A 20,344-nucleotide genomic window follows, 5' to 3' on the forward strand; every position below is an offset into this window, starting at 1 on the left:
AATTCGGCCCCAACGCGCCACCGCGTCACTCTCCCCGCCGTCACCAAGCCCCGCCCCTTCCGAACGCAGCGGCAGGGCGGGATGTAGCGAGACACCGCCCAGGGAAGGGATTGGCCGGCGGCCTCAGGCAAGCGGGCCTCGGGCGGGGAGGGTTGGTGGCGACTGTTACCGGGTGAGGGGGACAGCGAAGGCTGAGCCCGGGCACGCGCGGGCTGGTCCCCCCCCCCCATGCCCCATCTGGTTGCGGGTTCCGCGCCGGGCCCGGGAGGCCGCCTTGGGGCCGGGGTGAAGAGCCCACGCTCCGCCGCCGCCCCCTTCGCTCGGCTCCCGGCCGCCGCCGCCCACTAAGAGGGCCCCGCTCGGAACAGGAGCGCTCCGGACATTTGCCGCTCCTGGCGCTGTGGGGAGCTCCCTTGGGAGGGCTCCCGCGTGGGGCTGCAGGCGCCGGGGACTTGTGGTAGCCCCGCTCCTGAGGAGCCCGCTGCCGCTCTGCGCTGCTGCCTCGGAAGCAGCCGCAGCGGCCCGGGCTGCCAGGTGGAAGCTGGTCCGCGGGGGGAGTCGGTTTACAGGCCAGCTTCCCTTGTGGATAGGCTGAGACAGGCCGCGGCGTGAGGTGGCAGCCACCCCTGTCCAGGCTGAGGGAGAGCGCTTAGCTGCCTGCCTGGCTCCTAATACACTCTAGGTCCCAGACTTGGCCTGAGCCAGGCTGCTAAAAAAAAATGACTGGGCGTGTGTGTAAATGTACGGGCTGCCTCTGCACTGCCAACTGGACCTTTAGGGGCTCTGTGGGCATTGCCAAACAGAGCTGCCAGGATCCCTTTTCAACCGAGTGTTCTGGTTGAAAACCAGACTCCTGGCAACCCACCTTATGGCTCCAAAATCACTGCTGCAACGTGCTCAGCACAAAGCAGAGGGAGAGAACAGAGCACTGGAGCTGGGGTCTGTAGCCAAAGAGAATTTCAGAGCTGACAAATAGGGTCTATAACCTAGCCTTATTGGGTAGTCCAATTGACTACTTGCTCTTCTTCTCTTCCCCCCCCTCCCCCCATCAGAGGCAGCAAGGGGGGGGGGGGGGAAGGAGGCTCTGGTGCTGCCTTTTCCCTCTGGGTCCCCTACTGCTGCAGCTCTGGCTTTTAAATATACTAAGAGGATTAGCTGGCCGGGGCTACTTAGTCCTGGCTAATGCCGCACAAGGAGCTAACCTTGTTGCAGCGCTGCAGTTTAAATATAGTAAAATATGGGCTGCTGTGTTCCTGGTTCCTACTACATTTAAACTGGAAAGCTGCAGCTGGGGTAGCTAGAGTCCCCCCTTATCAACTAATTAAGTAGTTGATGAAAATTCCATCAATTTCTTCATTAGCTGATTAATCACAATTTGAGATCCCTACTCATAAGTATCATTGTAAAATTTCTTTTTCATGTAGCTAGCTCCTGTAGTTGTTCAGGAAGGTGTGGAATTGGAACTAGGAAACTGGGTCACCAAGAAGATTGTTTTCTAAAGTGGCTGAAGCAAAATTATTTAGAAAAATCAAAGCACTGTTTTTATAAAACCATCAGTGCTAAGGGTTATCTCTTCTGATCAATGTTACAAGCAATGTTACTCAAGGATTGTCACAGTTGGCATCTTTCTTTACCAGTTGAGTGTCCCATATATAAGCAGCAGTCATAAAAAGACAGAAATTAAAATATAACCTTACTCTTATTTCCAGTGTTTTAAAGTAAAGGCTAACTATGAATAAGAAGAACTGGAGTAATAAAATGGAATTGGAGTTACAGACACATCTTACTGAATTAGAATATATTTTACATTCAGCAAAAACATTTTTACAGTGAGATTTTAAAACAGATACTATACAAGTCATTTGTATCAGGAAATCCAGAAGAAGAAAACTCTGGGGGTGAGAAATTTTTTGTTTTGCTCAATTTTGTTTTAGTTTGATGTTTGTTTATGTTTGGGTACCTAGTGCTTCAACCTCAGTCATGCACATACATGCTATTATACACTTGCAAATTCAAAATAGTTTCTTCTAATCCATTTCAGTCTTTTTTTTCTAACTAATGTGTTTGGTATCTTTGCCAAAGATACCAAAGTTTGATTTTTTTTCCTGTTAATGTCCAGCAACTTGTTTTTATACATTAGCATTTTCTTCTCTCTTTTTTTTTTTTTAAAGGGGAGAAATATAGGTAACTAGCAAGTGAGGCTCATCATTGATTGGGCTAAATCATTTTGTGTAGATTACACTTTTAGGAAAGTTCAAGAAATTAAATATGTAACAATTTTTTTAAGGGAAATACAAGAACAGTTTTAAATATGTAAAATTTCAACTTCAAACATAATTCATTTTATTGAATAATACCATATATAGTAAATTGGAATCAGAAACTTGTAAAGCTTCCATTACTCTTTCCTTAGCTAATTTGAATTATTTTGTGATTTGTAACAGTAAAAATTTTCTTTGTTAAAATGACAGTTGAATAGGTGACTCAGTTTTAATTTTATTAGCAAATATTTATGAACGCTAATCATAATAGTAATGACTTTTTTCTAATGAAAAATAAAATTATGTAAACCTTTCAGCATATTATTGTGAAAAAGTAGTATTTTAGCTAATTTAAGTGGCAGGATTGTTTATGCAAAATTTGGTATCTATTGGTCAGGGGTGGGGAACCTTTTTTGGGTCGGGGGCTGTTGACCCACAGAAAAATCAGTCGGGGGCCACACACAAATGATAAGTAAAGCAAGAAGCCCCTGACTGAGAAGAAGAAAGACATTTCCCACATTCCCCTTGCACACCAGAGTCTAGAGGGGCCCATGCTTGTAGATTTTTATGTGGATGGGCGGCAGGGGGCTGGAGCGCCAGCACAGGCTCCCCAATGTTGCCCCTCAAGGCCTGGATCCATGCAAGCAAGCTGGGGGCCGGATCCAGCACCCAGGCCTGAGGTTCCACACCCCGAGGTAGATAATTGTGAATTATGACTTTAGTTTGCACAAACAGCAACAAACACACTCTCCAAAATATATAACACTTTTTTATACCATAATATAAACTTGTTGCTGACCAAATTTCTTTTTTAATAGACTTTCTAAAATAATGACATAAATTTAAATATTTCATGTTTGAAAATTTATTTTAAGAAATGGCTTTGTCTGAATCTATTGAATTGTAAAGGGCATTTTTCCCTAAAAATGGTTTATAGGTGAGATCAACCTCTGGAGAGAAAAAAGAGGATAATAGTGGACAGTACTGACAACCTTAAGTATAGCCTTGGATGAACTCTCTAAAGGGAAAGGGGAGAAAAAGGGTCTTTGGAAAATTCATTTTGAAGATTATTGTTTAAGACAGACTGAAGTAGAGCTGCCAACGATATTAAAGAATTGTACTGGGACTGAAATGTTTCCACATGGGTGGAAGTCCATGTATTATAAGGCTGGCTCTGCACACAATGCAACACAAGACATTTGAAGTTACATCTCTGTTTTGGACTAATTAATTTTGTATTGTCTAGATAAAGACACTGAAGAAAATCTTATGATAAAAGGTGATCTTACTAAGAATCGTATCTGTGTTTTTCTTTGAGGCAGAGAAACATAGGGCAAACTGGAGGATATACTTTTTAAAAGCCAGTCTCTTATTATTGCTAATTTATTGCTCAGTTTAAGTTGATGCAGTCATTTAGTTCCTGGTGGAAAAGAATAGGGAGTGAGGTATTTACCAAGACAGCAAAGTTTGTTTTTTCCACTAGTCAAAAAGATACTATTCTTTCTTCAGCCAAAACTTTATGCTCCAATAAATCTGTTAGTCTTTAAGGTGCCACAGGACTTCTCGTTGTTCATGCAGATTCAGACTAACACGGGTACCCCTCTGATACCTGATTATAAAATCATAGATCTGGAAGAGACCTCAGGAGGTCATCAAGTCCAGCCCCTGCTCAAGGCAGGACCAATCCCAACTAAATCAACCCAGCCAGGGCTTTGTGAAGCCTAGACTTAAAAACCTCTAGGGTTGGAGATTCCACCACCTCCTTAGGTAACCCATTCTAGTGCTTCACCACCCTCCTACTGAAATAGTTTCTCCTAATATCCATCTTAGACCTCTCACTGTTTATTGGTTCCTATTAATGGTTAAACTCAGGGCTGGGGGCAGTCGGTAGGTCAGCAGCCAGGAGCAACTGGCAGCCTCATGGTTATTGATTACATGGTTACTAATTTATAATATTTTACATCCCTAGGTATAACCAAACATTGCTTTAAGTTATGATAAGAGGAAGCTGTTGATCAGACAGGCAAACTCTCTCCAATATATACAGGCAGTCCCTGGGTTACGTACAAGATAGGGACTGTAGGTTTGTTCTTAAGTTGAATTTGTATGTAAGTCGAAACTGGTGCATTTTGTAGGGGAAACTCTGGCCAAACATTTCTCCAGAGCTCAGTTTTATTCTCCCACGCCTCACTTCCCTCAGTCCTTTATTCTCAAGCTTAGGTGTCAGCTGAGAAAAGCCGCTCCGCGTCTCCCTGGTCTGCTGGGGGCGGCGCTAGCTTCGCGTCTCCCTGGTCTGCTGGGGGGAAGCAGCTAGTGCGGGGTTGCCTCACCCCGTTTGTAAGTAGGGATCTGATGTAAGTCGGATCCATGTAACCCGGGGACTGCCTGTAGTAGATTGATTGATTGATTTATATAGCAGAATTTTTTTGTTTTACAAGATTTCAGAGTCTTTAATAAAAACAATGGAGTGTCCTGCTTTGCATTAATCTAGTGGAGAATAAAAATCTATTAAAATATCATTCCTTTTCTGTTAGAAGAAAGCATTAGTGAATGACATACAAGATGCTGATAATGTTCAGTTTATGGTTCAACTATATTGTTACAAGCAAAACAAAAAATTGTTTCTCTACATGTAAAGCTGCTAGTATTTTTTAGGCAATTATTAATTACTGAGATCATCTGAATAATACATGTAGTTTTCAAACATTTTCATTACTTTCTGGCTTTCTTCCCTTTTTATGATTGTTTCCCTTAATATACTCAACTGTTTAACTTTCAAAGAGAGTGTCTTGTTTGATACATGGTCTAGCAGATGCTGTCTACAGCTAAGACAGCTCTAAGGTCTAAAAGTCAAATATAACGAAGACAACTCTAAGCTTTGAAGTCAAATATTTATTTTGCACCATGTCATATAGCAGCCATGGGCTCAGTCCAGCAGCCAGAATGACACTAAGGACATCCCCGAAGGTTTCAGAACCTTTAGTCTTCAATAGGATTTAATTAATGGCACGCAACATCTCAGTGGAAATGCTAGGCCCTTTGATAGATTAAGACTGATATGAGAAGTGCTTTACAAGAAGTTGAAATAGAAAGTGAAAACGTGATGACACCTTTTTCATCTCATTTCACATTTTGTATGAAAAGTCTTTTTATCCTTGCCTGTTCTTCATGGCTACATCTAGACTGGCATGATTTTCCACTAATGCTTTTAACAGAAAAGTTTTTCCGTTAAAAGCATTTGCGGAAAGAGCGTCTAGATTGGCACGGATGCTTTTCTGCAAAAGCACTTTTTGCGGAAAAGCGTCTGTGCCAATCTAGACGCAGTTTTGCGCAAGAAAGCCCCGATCGCCATTTTCACCATCAGGGCTTTTTTGCGCAAAACAGTTTTTAGCTATCTACACTGGCCCTCATGCACAAAAACATTTCTGGAAAAGGGCTTTTGCCCGAACGGGAACATCAAAGCATTTGCACAAGAAGCACTGATTTCAGACAGTAGAACGTCAGTGCTTTTGCGCAAAATCAAGCGGCCAGTGTAGACAGCTGGCAAGTTTTTGCGCAAAAGCGGCCACTTTTGTGGAAAACTTGCTAGTCTAAACGCAGCCAATGTGTGTCTAGTATTTAGAAAGCATGGCATAATAAAGGTGTTTGGGGATTTAGAATTTTTCCTACCTTTGATTTATTAGAATGCTTTTATATAGAAATTTATTAAAGAAGCTTTTGCTACACTACAGAATCTCCCAAGATTAAAAGTACTGAGAACAAGAAAAATCTAATTATAAGATTAAATTATCTAATCCACAGGTTAGGAAGAAGAACCACAATATACATTTAAATAAAAAATGCCACTTTCCCCTTCCCAGCCAGCTTCGGCATTGTGCTCATAGCGAGAGGTCGACAGGAGAAACGCTCCCATTGACTTCCCTTATTCCTCATGAGGAGAAGTAGTTCTGGCATCGATGGGGGCGCCCACAGTGTTTGATTCCATGGGTCCTAACTAGACCTGCCAGATCGACCACCACAGCATCAATCTTCTCTGTAGTCTAATGTGGCAAAACAGTAATTCACCTGGCAGTGGGTTGAAACCCACAGCTATGAGATTAAAGGGCAGTTACAGTTTTCTCCTAACCCTCACTTTGAAGGGAAGGAGTATGGAGGAAAGGGAAGGGGTCAGTTATCCTTTTCATACCCCTAACCACTGCTAATGAATCACAGTTTTGAAGGAGATTAACTCTTCGCCTGCTTCATTCCCCAGCTTCCTGGTGTCCCGGAGAGATTCCCCTTCCTTGCTGTTTCCCATGTCAATACAGGAAGTGGGCTTATTTCTGGACTAGGGATAGACATTTCCCAGGGGCTCTAAGTATCCCCCACATTTAAGCTAACGGGACATGCACATTCTTGACATTTCTGTAAATCAGGCCACTTGATCAGATGCCTAAATACAGATTTTGAGGCCTAACAGAAGGTTTGTTATAATACTTGGTGTAAGTGTCTCCATGGCTGTGTCTACACTTATTCTGGAAAAGCAGCCACTTTTCCAGAATAACTTGCCAGCTGTCTACACTGGCCGCTTGCTTTTCCGGAAAGCAATGACGATCTACTGTAAAATTGTCAGTGTTTTTCCAGAAAAACTATGCTGCTCCCTTTCGGGCAAAAGTCCTATTCTGGAAAAGGGCCAGTGTAGACAGCACAGTAGTCTTTTCCGCAAAAAAGCCCCGATCGTGAAAATGACGATCAGGGCTTTTTTCCGGAAAAGCACGTCTACATTGGCCATTGACGATTTTCCGGAAAAAGTGCTTTTCTGGAAAAGCATCCTGCCAATGTAGATGCGCTTTTTCCGGAAATACTTGTAACGGAAAACTGTTCCGTTTTAAGCATTTCCGGAAAAGGGTGCCAGTGTAGACGTAGCCCATGTGTCCTCATTTCACAGGGTATCATTTGTTACCATTAATAAAGCACTTTCCCATTCTTGTTTGGAAAACAAACAAACAAAAACAAAATGAGGAAGAACGGCTCATGCTCAAGAGGGTGTTTTTGCGCAAATAGGAGCTGTGTAGATGGCTTCTTTTTGCACAAAAGCCTCTTACGCAAAAACAGTCCCTAACTAATTATGCAAATGAAGTGTGGCAATATGCTAATCCATGCTTCATTTGCATAGGCTTTTGCACAACAGGGATGCAGTGTGATGTAGCCCTGGAGAGAAAGAGGAGGAAGAAGTCTAGGAGACAGGAGCACGGGGCCCTATTATTAGCAGGGGCACAGAGCTCTTCTGGTTTTGGGCCAGGGAGAGTGCATTCCTCTAGCTCTGGGGCTGCACTGGGGGCACAGAATGTGTCTTTCAAAAAGCGGTCAAATTTTTATTCCTGCATAAGCAAGTGTGTCAGACAGTCAGACTATGCACTCTGACAAGTCCCTGAGAAGGATGAAACAGCCCCAGAGAGCAGAAATAGCTCTGATGGTAACCCAGAGCAGGATGGGCGCTAAAGAAGAAAGAGAGGAAGCAGCCCAAGGAAAAAGAAATGTAAATTAATAAACATGTTAATTTACAAGTCAGTACAGCATTTTATAACATCTTAGAGGTATGCTTTCTGTATTTTTAGATTAGTTGGTATTTATTCATTTAGAAAATAGTACATAATACTCATACCTGTGTCAAACTTCAGATGCAATAGCAGTACATTAGGAATGGTAAGACACGTGGGCTGCGTCTACATTGGCCCCTTTTCCGGAAGGGGCATGGTAATTTTTGAAATCGCAATACGGAAATGCGCGGGGGATTTAAATATCCCCCGCGGCATTTAAATAAAAATGTCCGCCGCTTTTTTCCGGCTTTTAGAAAAGCCGGAAAAGAGCGTCTACACTGGCCCCGATCCTCCGGAAAAAAGCCCTTTTCCGGAGGATCTTATTCCTTCGAAGTAGGAATAAGATCCTCCGGAAAAGGGCTTTTTTCCGGAGGATCGGGGCCAGTGTAGACGCTCTTTTCCGGCTTTTCTAAAAGCCGGAAAAAAGCGGCGGACATTTTTATTTAAATGCCGCGGGGGATATTTAAATCCCCCGCGCATTTCCGTATTGCGATTTCAAAAATTACCATGCCCCTTCCGGAAAAGGGGCCAATGTAGACGAGCCCACAGAGAGAGAGAGAGAGGAACTTATATTTTATTAAACTAAATTGCCCCAAGAAGCCAGCAATTCAAAAGGGCCCAGGGCTCTTAGCCACTGCTGCCACTACTGCAGCATTTGCAGAGGCCAGAGCCCTGGGCAGTGCTAAGGACTGGCAGAGGGACGTAGCATGGTCCAAGCAGCAATGAGGGCTGGTTGCTCCCAGTCCCATCCCTTCAGAAGAATAAAAGAAATATCCCTATTCACATAAACCATGTGCTTTGCCGGGACCCTTCTGCCATCTGCTCTCATATCCCAACAAGGGCATGGAAAGCAGAGGACATCTCTACCTCTGTTTATCTACTTCTATGAGAGCAAAAGATACTGAATCAATGTTGGTTGTGTAATAGAACTGCCATAGTACTGTTCAAGAATTAGATTTTAATTTACTTCTTAACTTCTTATTTTCTCACAATATACCAGTAAAGCATTTGTCTTGGTCACTTGGGCATGGGCTGAGTGCCATCTTTAAATGGTAGATGGAGAAATAGAGTATTCTATGATTTTAGGATTCATCAGTATGCTTATCTCCACTCACCTTGGTGGTGTGGATAAATCTCTGTAACATTTCCATATAACCATATATCATTCTCATATAACTTTGTATTAAGAGAAAGTTTGTAAGTCCTTTTATATATATAGATCTTGTCCTTTTAGATATATCTTTATGTTAAACCTTCTTATAGAATCCCTTGTATTAAGAGAAACTTTGTATCCAGTCTTTTCCATAGAAACTTTGTATCAAGCTCTTTATGTTATAGGTCTTAGGAATAGTTAAGGTAAAGAAAAATGTCTTTTTCTAGGAGTAGAATAGATCTCTCCCCTTTCATGGATTGTCCTGTTGTAATGAATGAGGTGTGAATGGAGAAGCCTTGAAAGGTTAGCACCTCCAGCAGCAGTTGCAAGGGTGGAGAAGGGCTGGGAGCCAGATCAAAGACAATACCTGTGAAGTGAGCTCATTGAAAAGAAGACTGGATATATAGATGGCTTTGGGAGTTAAGCAGCAAGTGCCTGCCCTTGAAAGGACTCTCTTTGAAGTAGCATTAAAAAAGGTGAGGTGATGACTAACTGGCTACATGAGAAGGATAAATATGAGGCATGTTGCAGAGGGACCCTGGGTTTTCCTCTTGTCAGCATTGGAGCATTGATCCAGATTGGCAGAAGCCCAGCTCCACCCCTCTCCCATCTAACTCACCTGGTCAGTGCAGTTAGGGGGAGCAACTATTGGTAACAACAAGACAGAGTGTGCGTGTGTGTGTGTGAGAGAATACATGAGTGTAAAAGTATTGATTGATCTATGTAAGCTCAATAAATGTGGCATGTTGCCTTATCCCCCTGAAAAAGATCCCAGGTGCTTCTTTTAAGCACAACAGTGGGACTGGCTAGACTGCTGGAGAGTTTCCAACAGGTCTTGGTTAACAACATGGTTGATGTATGTGTTCCCCTCCTCCTTTTGATTCATTGCAAGATTGTGCCTGTCTTAAATGCCTCTTCTATATCCATAGTCGTCTTCAAGGTGCCAGTCCACCACTGGAAAACATGGCAAACAGCAGGTTTTCAGGCAACATTGATTTCTTCCTGCTTCCCTAGCCTTGTGATATCCCTACTACAGTTCTTCCTCTTTCACACAGCACTGCTGATGATTGCTGTTGTAGTCTTTTTCCTGTGACAGTTTGTAGCCTTATCTTTACTGCTTTTACAATACTATGATAAAACTTGTTCAAAGTATGTGTTGTGAAGTATCATTTGAAAACTCATAATCTACTGATCATTATTGTCTTGGTAAAATGTGTGTGGCAACTTTTACATACAAAGTTATAAGATTCCACTTTGTGGCATTGCTGGGACATGCTCCAAGTTTAGAAAAGCAAGTACAGACCACTTGTCAGGTATCAACAAAATTAACTGAACAATCACCTGGTTAAGTGGCCAATTTTTGGCAGGAAGAAAGATGTGAGAAAGAAATTTACTTCTTGGCAGACAAACTTGCTGTCACCTGAACCCCACTGGAGATGATTCTCAAGAAAAAAAGATATAAAAATGAAGAACAGGGACCCAAAATTACCTCTCTTCCCTCTTTTCTACTCTCAACATCAACATTTGAAAGATTAAGGAAGGCTTATTGAACTGAGACACCTCAGGAGATCACAGACTCCAACCCCCTCTGCCCAAATCAGGACCAACCCTAACTAAATCATCCCAACCAGGGCTTTGTCAAGCCACAACTTAAAAACCTCCAGCGATGGAGACTCTACCACCTCCCTAGGTAAACCATTCAAGTGCTTCACCACCCTCCTAGTAAAATAGCTTTTCCTTATATCCAACCTAGACCTCCCCCAACTTGAGACCAGTGCACCTTGTTCTGCCATCTGTTACTACTGGGAACAGCCTCTCTCCATCCTCTTGGGAACCTCCCTTCAGGTAGTTAAATCCCCCCTTCATGCCCTGAACATGCCCAAATCCCACAGCCTCTCCTCATAAGTCTTGCGCTCCAGCCCCCAATCATTTATGTTGCCCTCCACTGGACTTTCTCCAATGAGTCCATATCCTTTCTGTAATGAGGAGCTGCAGCCCAGTCGGGCTCTGGGAAGGGATCCTCCCCCTCTGGGTCAGTGGGCAGCCACTTTGCCCCACTACATGTTCAGTTTCTCTAGGGGAATCAATTGTGCTGGGTTTTGGCTTCAGGTCAGTCCACAGCCACAGATAGCAGGCCCAGTCCTGGGTTCAGGGCAGGGCAACAAACAATTCAGTTTGCAATCACTAGACCAGGGGGTGGGCAAAAGGGCCTTCATGGGCTGGATGCAGCCCGCGGAGGTCCTGCTGCTCCCCCACCCCCAGGCCAATTAGGGCCTGGGGGCAGGGGAGCGCCCAAAGCCTTCTCCGCTCTTCTCCCACCCTGTGAGCAGGGAAGTGCACTGCGCTGCAAGTAGGGGAGTGGAGAAGGCGTCGCATGCTCCCCGCACCCAGGCCTTAATTGGCCTGAGGGTGGAGGAGCGCACGAAGCCTCCTCCCGCCCTTCCAGGAGCACGTGGTGCTTCGAAGCGCTGCTCGCAGGGCAGGGTGGGAGAGTGAAGAAGGCTGTGTGCACTCCCCAGATCCCAGGCCAGTCAGGGACTGGGGGCGGGGGGACTGCATGAAGCTTCCTTCAAAGTGACACATGCTCCTTGCAGGGTGGGAGGAGGCTTCCCGTGCTCCCCGGGCCCTGATTGGCCTGGGAGTGGGGAAGCGTGCCAAGCCTCTTCCATGGCATGGGTGCCTAGTGGGAAGAGGTAGCCCTGCCCCCTTACCATTTAGGCACCACCCATTCCTGTTTAGGACCAACCTCTTCTGGGGTGGGCCAGGGCTACTTCAAGAACTTTTGAAGTGGACCCCAGGCAAAAATTATTGCCCACCCCTGCACTAGATATAGGCCCTGGTCCAGGGCAGGGCTACAAACAAACAGTTCATGGATAGCAGTCACTAGGCCCAGGGCAAGGCAACAAACAGTTCACAGTTCCAAACTGAAGCAACCCCAGTCATATCCCCTTGCTTGGGTAGAGGTCTGACAAATGCAGGCTGTCATTGGACAGCCAAGGTGGAGACTGCCACCCAGGAGTGAGGTGGCAAAGGGGATGCAGGCCCACCCACTCCACTGGATCCTAGCTTAGGGCCCTAACAGCAGCAGAGCGGGAATCCTGACTGCAACATGCTGACCCTGGCTCTGCCTCAGCCAGACTACTGGCAGCTATCCCTAAGCAGTTCTTCCAGACCATAGTCCAACTGTGGGTGGCAGTCTGGGCTGGTCCTCAGTTTCCCAAAGGTCCCGCTCCCTGTTTGGGAGTGCAGGAAAGGCCTCTGGTTCCTCTGGTGGCTGACTGGCCTTTTATAGTCCTAGTTCCACCACCTCACTTCTAGTCAGGAGGTATGCTGGGGCCAGGCACTACCCACCAGGGCTTTAGGAGGGGTTCCTCCCCTTATGGGTCAGTGGGTGCCTACTCCACCCCACTACAGGGGCTCAGAACTGGATGCAGTACTCCAGATGTGGCCTCACCAGTGCCGAATAAAGGGGAATAATCACTTGTCTAGATCTGCTGGCAGTGCTTCTCTTAATGCATCCTAATATGCCATTAGCCTTCTTGGCTATAAGGGCACACTGTTGACTCATACACTTCTCATCCACTGTAATCTCCAGGTCTTTTTCTGCTGAACTGCTGCCTAGCCTGACTCAGTTCCAGGTGCACCTGACTTTTTTGATAAGCTGGGTATTTGTGCTCCTACCAGCTGCTCAGCTAGCAAGAACAAATAGGACCAATGCTCATTTCTGTTAAAAAAGTCAGGATGGTTAGACCAAGCTTAAAAATGGGATATATGGTCTCCCTATCTCCAGGCAAGTGGTCCTGAGGGAGCCCAGACCCTAGCCTCACTGGTCGCAGCACTCCCAAGAAGCTGGAGTGATTCCCTGGCACCAGCCCTGCCTGGACTCACTGCTAGCTGTCTGATAGGTGCAGTCACCTCCCAGTAGGGCTGATGAGTGCAGCTAGGGAGTGAGGCGTGCGGGAGTGGGTCAGGGTGAGAGGTGTTGGGCAGTGGGGGAGCTTTGGGTATTTTGAGTTCTAGTGGTGGGTCCTGGGGAGACAGGGAAAGTTTTGTGTGCTGTGTTGCTGTGTAGTTTGGGGTCTGTGTGGGATATTGTGTAGTTATGGGACTGCCAGGAAGGGCACTAGGAGTGAGAGAGATGTGTGTGTCTTGGGGCACTGAGGATTGAGGGTTGTGTATGAGATACTGAGCAGTTGTAGGGGTGGGCTTGGCCATAGTGGTGGAGCTGTGGGGAGTGGGTGCTGGGCAGGAGTGGTGGTTTGCAGCGTGTTGTGCATTTGTGGCAGAGGACTTTGAGGGGCACTGGGCATAGCAGGTTCAGGAGTGCTGGGCATAGGAGGTCAGGGAATATTGTGAGGGACGGACAATGTGGCACACAAGGGCCAACCCCTGAGCAGAAGGAGCATGCTGGCAGCATAAGGCTGGGTGGGCCAGTGTATATCTGGCAACTGCTTGTTTGTAAACAGTGCTGTCATACGGTATGTCTACACTACAGTGTTATTTTGAAATAACTTATTTCGAATTAACTATTTTGAAATAAGATATTTCAAAATAACGCGTCTACACACAAAATGCATTTTGAAATAGCGTTTTGCTATTTCGAAATAGCACGTCTTCACTGAGTGGATGCTGAATCGCATTTAAGGCCGGCCAGAACCAGGTCTGGCAGGGCATCAGGTCAGGAGTTACTTTGTGTGGCTGCTACCTGAGGCTATCTGAGGCCTGTGCTTAAAAGGACCCTCCCCCCCGGACAGCTGGTTCTCAGCTTTCCCTGCTTGCTTGCCTACCTCCACGAGAGACAGCAAAGCATTTTGTCTCTGTGTGCTCTGGTTGCCCTCACTCGGGACACCACAGCACTCTGCCACATGGAAACAGGGCTGCCCTTGGGCACTCTGGTGCTTCTCGTGGACATGTTGTTGCAAGACTGGCTGTACTTTCTGCAGGCTGCCATCCAGGAGGTCCATCAGGTATCCAGGCGGCCCTGCGGGAGAGCTTCCACTCTGAGGAGCACTAAGAGCCTCTCTGGTTTGCCCCCATTGGGGGCTTGTGCCTCATTCCTCCTTCACATCCTTCCACTTACCCCTCTCTAGCCCCCCTTCTTGATGTCAAACAAAATACATGTATTTTCATGAACACAAACGCTCTTTATTTAACAAAACTGGGGGGCGGAGGGGGCAATGAAACTGGACACTGCGGAAAGGAGGTGGGAGAGGGGAGAAGAGAGGGTGGGAGAGGGGAGGGGGAACCTGGGAGGAGGGAGCTGGAAGGGGGAAGCAAGGGGAAGAAGGGGGAGCAGAAGCTCAGGGCTCAGGATCTCGCCAGACCTACTTTATTTTCATGTAAACCTGCCCCTGGGTTCACATGTGGCCTTTGGTGGCCACGCTGGCAGCTATCCTCTGTCTAGTGTGGAGATCATGGATGTTGAGGGCATCCCCCCCAAACCTGAATAAGGCGCCCACCTTCTCTGGACCCTGGCAGGCTTCTGGGAGCTGGCAGACTGCTCCTGGTTGTGGTTTTAAGTAAAAAGTTCGGAAATGTGGCTAGTCCCAGGGAGGCGCAGAAACAGGCAAACTATTACTAAATATCTTTTAAACTTTTATTAGAATACTTCCAATTATAGTTTTTCTTTATTAGTCTCTTACATGCGTGGCTGCCAAATAACTATTAGTTGGAGCAATAAGCAAAGTGCAATACAATAAATTAAAATTCCCTGAGCTTTTTCTAAGTCCCAATAGTTGTCAATAAGGGACCAGGATTATCAACAGTTATGTTTACATCAATCTTACTCATAAGTCTAATTATTTATCTAAAACTCTTAACAATACTACTTAACAAAACTCTTAACTAAGTTTAGATAGCAATACTCACACTTAAAAAAAACCACAAAGTACAACAGCAACAACAGCATAGCTGGTATACGTTACGCTCTACAGGAACTCTGGTTCGGTGAGCGGGAGGTGGCCTTCGGGTGATCAGTCCTTGGGCCTGGCTCGTATTCTGCCATCCAATGTTTATTCGGGATTCCTCAATTTGATATAGGAGGGATAGCTGTTTTATAGAGAGCTTTTGTGCACTTTTTGTGATAGGCTAGCAGACCCGGTCTGTTAAGTGACAGGAGTAAGGGGGTGAGATGGTTTCCTGTTTTTCCTTTTCTGCCTTATCCAGGCATGGCATAGTCAGCACAACCAGCATGAACTTTACAGGTCTGGTTTTGGTTCCTGTTCGTCGCTGACCTTTAAGTTACATAGTGTAAGGGTTTTCATCAGGGGGAAGTTGACCTTTTGCTTGGATAGCAATACGCGCGAGAGGCCTGGCCAGCAAAGAGCCTGCTTCCACACTGGGGAGTGGTGGAGGGCTGGCTGCCAGTGGCTTGCTGGCTCATGTTTTGGGGCCACTGGGTATGGGGCAGTGACTGTTGGCTCTGGGCTGGCAGGTTTGGAGCTGTGGCCAGAGTCAACCCCTTTAAGGACTCTGGGGAAGGGGAGGGGAGGAGTGTTCTTGGTTGAGGCTGGAGTGGCCACCAGGGCACCCTGGGAAGGCTGGAGGCCTCCTATTTCAATATAAGTGTCCACACAGCACTTATTTCGAAATAGCTATTTCAAATTTGGCGTTATTCCTCGTGGAATGAGGTTTACCAAATTCGAAATAAGCACTCCGCTATTAATTTCAAAATAGCGGTTTGGCTGTGTAGACGCTAGTAAAGTTATTTTGAAATAATGGCTGTTATTTCGAAATAACTTTGCTGTGTAGACACACCCATACTGGGCTGGGAAGAATAGAGCTGCCCTTGCCATGCTTCATTGCTCTTGGCTGGCCCCTTGCTCCGGTGACTGACCTACCTACACTATGCTCCATTGCTCTCATGGGGGCCCACAAAAGGTTAATCCAGATCTGTTTCTGTAGTTAATAAATGTGTTTTATTGTTCTATTTAAACCAGTGTGAGTTTGGGTTGAAGTGTTCGGGAAACTGCACTTGATAAGATTTCTGCATATTATTTTCTATTAATAAAATTGCATACTTTCTATAAGCTTGTATTGTCCAGAACGAACCAGCTGTGCAGAACAAGACACACATTTCTGGAAATAAGTTTGAGACTAGGAATTTGCTGATGACACTGCAATACAATTCAGAAGTGGCTGGCGCTAAGCACTCATAACCCATCTTGGAGTAATTTACACGTTAGAAGCTATATGTGAACAAGGCCAGGAGTGGTTGCTCTCACAGCACGGCCATGTAAAAGGTACTCCACATTGTAAATTGAAGGGCTCACAGCTTTTCAATAGTCCAGACTGTTCCTTAGGGAATGTGACAGGCTGCATCATCTGTGAAATCTATTTATTGATGCCTACATTTCTATATGTTCCATAGCTGTGCTTGCATAGCTTTTTCTCAACACAGGTCGAGGAAACCTATTCTTCTTGCCTGCTCCAGGCAGGAGTGCATCTTTTCATATGCATGCAGTCATAGTGAGTTGGACATGGCACAAGTGAGCTGCTTGGTTCACTTACCAAAGGCATTTTAAAAAATATGGATTTTTTAAGAAGCATAGACCAATGATCTCTGGTAAAAGTGTGATCAGAGCAATCATGTTGCAGAGATTGGGGCATTGGGGGACAATGTCTTTAGAACTGTTAGGGTCAATACAGGCCCTATAGTGTCTAGACTCACACTGTGCCAATCAAAGTAAGTCAATCATCCATTTTAGGGAGGTGGCTTTACTGTCTTGCCGTAATAGGGATGTTTATATCAGCCAGAGACAAATGTGAGCATGGACATGTGTATAAATGCATGCCATCTTATGTTGACCTAACTTTGTAGTGTAGACTAGGTCTTAGTGACAGCAACAGACCATGCACGCAGTTTTCATGAATGATGCTATGCAAAGCAATGTTGCATTATTTCTGTAAAACACCATTGTTGTTAATGTTTAAACAAAATGGGAAATTATTTTGTATTCCATCTCTTCTGGGTTTAGAGTCAGTAAACAATAAGAGATGGAACTAATGAACCGCACATTTACAGCCTGATTAAAAGCCATTGAAATCAATAAGAATCTTTTCCATTGACTTTGGAGCAGCAGAACTGTAAGGCGCCTAATGTTCTGAATGGCACTCTGCTCACATTCATCATGTTCCAAGATGTCATCAATGGTGGCATCCCACAGGAGGATGTCTTCTTTCCCATTTGTGCTGCTTGTCCAATAAAGAACCAGTATTCTCAGTAAAGACAGTTATCAAAGCATTGTGCTCTATTCGTTAAGATTTAAAAAAATAAAATAAACCTTAAAAACATTTCCAATCTGGAGTACGCTTAATGACTCAGTAATGCAAATTGAGTTTAAATACTTTATTTAAACATCTTCTTTAAATTAAATTTGTTAATTTGTAAAAGCATTAATTTAATCACTATTTTATTTAGTGCATGTATTTAAATACAGAAGAGCATGACATACATAAATGCTAAACTATCTATATACCATTATTTTAAGCATGTGATTTGAACTATACAGCTCTTTATAGTATTTGGTAGAGGCCATCATATGACAGCATGTACTAGATGTGGCTGGCTATTCTGCACATCAAGGCTTTTTTCTAAAATTCACTGTCCAGTCTGATATAGTTATTTATGTGTTGTTGCTGTTTGATCTTTCCATCTAAGCACCAGTTTAAAATGTTATTCTTTAGCTTCTTTTAACTTCAAGAGAAACAAATTATGTCTCTTACCAATATGAATATATGGAGGAATAAAGGAATCAATGTAGAATGACCCTTTGTTAACCACCACTTCCACTTACTCCTCTATATGCTCTACCAAGGAAACTTATGTTCATATGATTTCCACAGAGTACACAAATTGCTGGTCATGCCAGTCAGTCACATGCTGACCAATCTGCAAAAAGCAGTTACAGCTGACATACATTGAATTTGAGTGACTTGCCCAAGATCACAAATCAAGTCAGTACTGACTACCAGGGTGAATGTCTGATTCAACCTGTCACTGTAGTTTTGTCATGACTCATTAACATCAAGAGAGTCAGAATTTCAAACCAAGACCACATATTTGATAGACAACACCACCTCTCCTAAGATAAAAGGTTTATATTTAAAAATACATTAATAAGGATGTATTATAGGTAGATGAAGATATATTTATAATCTTAAATTATAATCCCAACACTTTCTCCTATAGTATAAAATTTTATAATTAAATCTAAAGGAATTTTAAGATCTTTTTACTATTCCTTTAATTTTTTGATATTTTGCTTTTCTCATCTTGGAGAATAAAATGAAGCTCTTTGTTTTCACATCATGTACATTCAAGTACAAATTATTTTCACTGTCAGGTTAACAAGCCCTATTCCAATGCTATAGTGCATGTTACAAATATAGAAGATAGTATTTATTATTTTAAAATCACCTACTGGAATTTTAAACATTTGAAACATTTCAATTTGTTTGATGAAAGGTATTTTAAGTCACTTTTTATTTTTATGCATCAAATTTGACCTTACTGTCTTTCAATTTCAAACCTTTTATTTTATAAAGTTATATTAATTCAGGAACAAACTATTAATACTTGGATTTTTTTCATGAATAGTCAAAAGCAAGCTTCAAGAAATGTTCATTTTTGGCTATGTTAGTAAGTTACTGCTTCAAAGGAATGTTATCAAAGCCAGCTAAAGGTGAACCCTGCTCTTTCAAAAAAATAAAAATAAAAAAATAAAAAAAGCATTATCATACTTTTAAAAGTCATTCTCCGGTATGGAAGAGGCCATCAGCCTGAACAAGACAGGCAGTAATTATCTTGAAACATGAATTTTTGTTTGGACAACCAAATAAAACCTACTTCCCAGGAATCTGAATTCCTAACACATGGTGCTCCTCTGGTCTCTTGTTGATTTTGGTTTTTGTGGGGGAAAAGCAAAGACTGTGCTTGTTAATCCTAACCTCATAGAGAATGCAAACAAAGATTATAAAAAGTGTACAAAAGAACACAGCTAAATAAGGATTGGAGGAGTGAGTGTATTGTAGGGATGTGATAAGGATCTCAAGGAGGAGAGTACAGATACAAAGAGAGTCTTTGCAGTGCATAAAGAATGAACCAAAAGAAAATTTAAGCTTACAAAATTACATTGCACATAAAACTAAATAGCCCTGGTGATGTGGAGAGAGTGAGAGAATGAATTAACAGATACCTCTATCCTATGGGACAGGGGCAGCAAAGGCAACTAAGGCAAAAAAAAAAAAATCCCTCTTCCCCAGGAGCTTGGAAAGAAGGCTGTAATCCATACCTCTGAGCCAGGACAAATGAGAAAAGGCCTCCTACCATAGCCTGGAGAGGGACCAAAGAGGAGACCACATGCATATACACACCTGTCCACTTCCCTCTAGAAAGCTCTTTCCTACTCTTGCTCCCCATGAAGTAAAGTGACATAACTCGAGCTAAGAAAAGAATCTTGCCCTTTCCATCAGCTAGGAAGAATAAGGAGAAAGAAATATTTTTGGTATTTTTGCTGCAGTTTCATAGCTAGGGGGTGCTAATCTCTGAGAAAATACCAGAATGGCAAAATGAGTGCAACAAATTATATGGCTAGTGTTTCCTGGAGCACCTACTGTAATTAAACGTTTGTTTAACCTATGAGCTGGCTAATCAGCAGCAGCACCAGACAGCTGTGGTGATATATAGATGAAACAAGAAAAACTAGAAAGTCAAATTAAAATTGAAATTTCAAGGAGATAGGAAACAAAGGCAGGAGAGAGAGGATCTGTTTTAACCAAATGGACAGGGACAAAAATCAGCAAAACAACATAATTGAAAGAAAAGAAAGAAGTAGCATTAGGGTTTTAGGAGCCAAGACTTGTGAAGACTATTCCAGCTTCATTAGACTTGTTTTGTAATTTAAGCTCTTATTATCTCAGTTTCCATATCTGTGAACTGGGAATAATACTCTCTGCCAGCTGGAAGCTATTTAAAGGGCTGGCAGAGATCCGGGTTGCAATAGGACAGTTACCTATAAGAATTTTCAAGTTACTTTCACCCCTGCTTACCCTTAAAGTCTGTGTAGCTCAACGAACATCTGTAAGGAGCATTGAGACTTTCAGGTGACAAATGCTAAATAATGGTTTTTCTAAAATGTTCAGCTGCTGCCTTACTCGGTCCTTGGTACAGGATGATGCAGCAAAGGCTAGCAACCAGCCTTCAAACCTGGGGGCTGTACCAGCTCTCCTGGAGGATACTGGCTAGCTATGCTGTTTTTCTCTAATGAGTGATGGCAGAAAGGAAATAGCTCCATTATTTATTCAGCAGCTCCCACTTTTACTTAATACTCTACGGCATCTTTAACATGATT

At 43.7% G+C, this 20,344-nt stretch overlaps 1 protein-coding gene across 3 annotated transcripts in view; it reads left to right on the forward strand.

Annotated features, from left to right (window-relative positions):
- Position 1: 1 nt before the first annotated feature.
- Positions 2 to 20,344, forward strand: part of GPT2 (glutamic--pyruvic transaminase 2) — a 70,793-nt gene continuing 50,450 nt past the window's right edge. The window contains exons 1-2 of one of the 3 annotated variants that reach the window (XM_075940195.1): positions 9 to 127; positions 1,710 to 1,898. The gene's annotated coding sequence lies outside the window, so the exon portion shown is untranslated. Of the gene's footprint in view, positions 128 to 1,082; positions 1,899 to 20,344 lie in introns of those variants that run through there. The other 2 variants (XM_075940194.1, XM_075940192.1) reach the window with 2 other exon arrangements.

This window comes from Pelodiscus sinensis, chromosome 12, assembly GCF_049634645.1.
Source record: "Pelodiscus sinensis isolate JC-2024 chromosome 12, ASM4963464v1, whole genome shotgun sequence".
In the NCBI taxonomy this organism is placed as follows: domain Eukaryota; kingdom Metazoa; phylum Chordata; order Testudines; family Trionychidae; genus Pelodiscus; species Pelodiscus sinensis.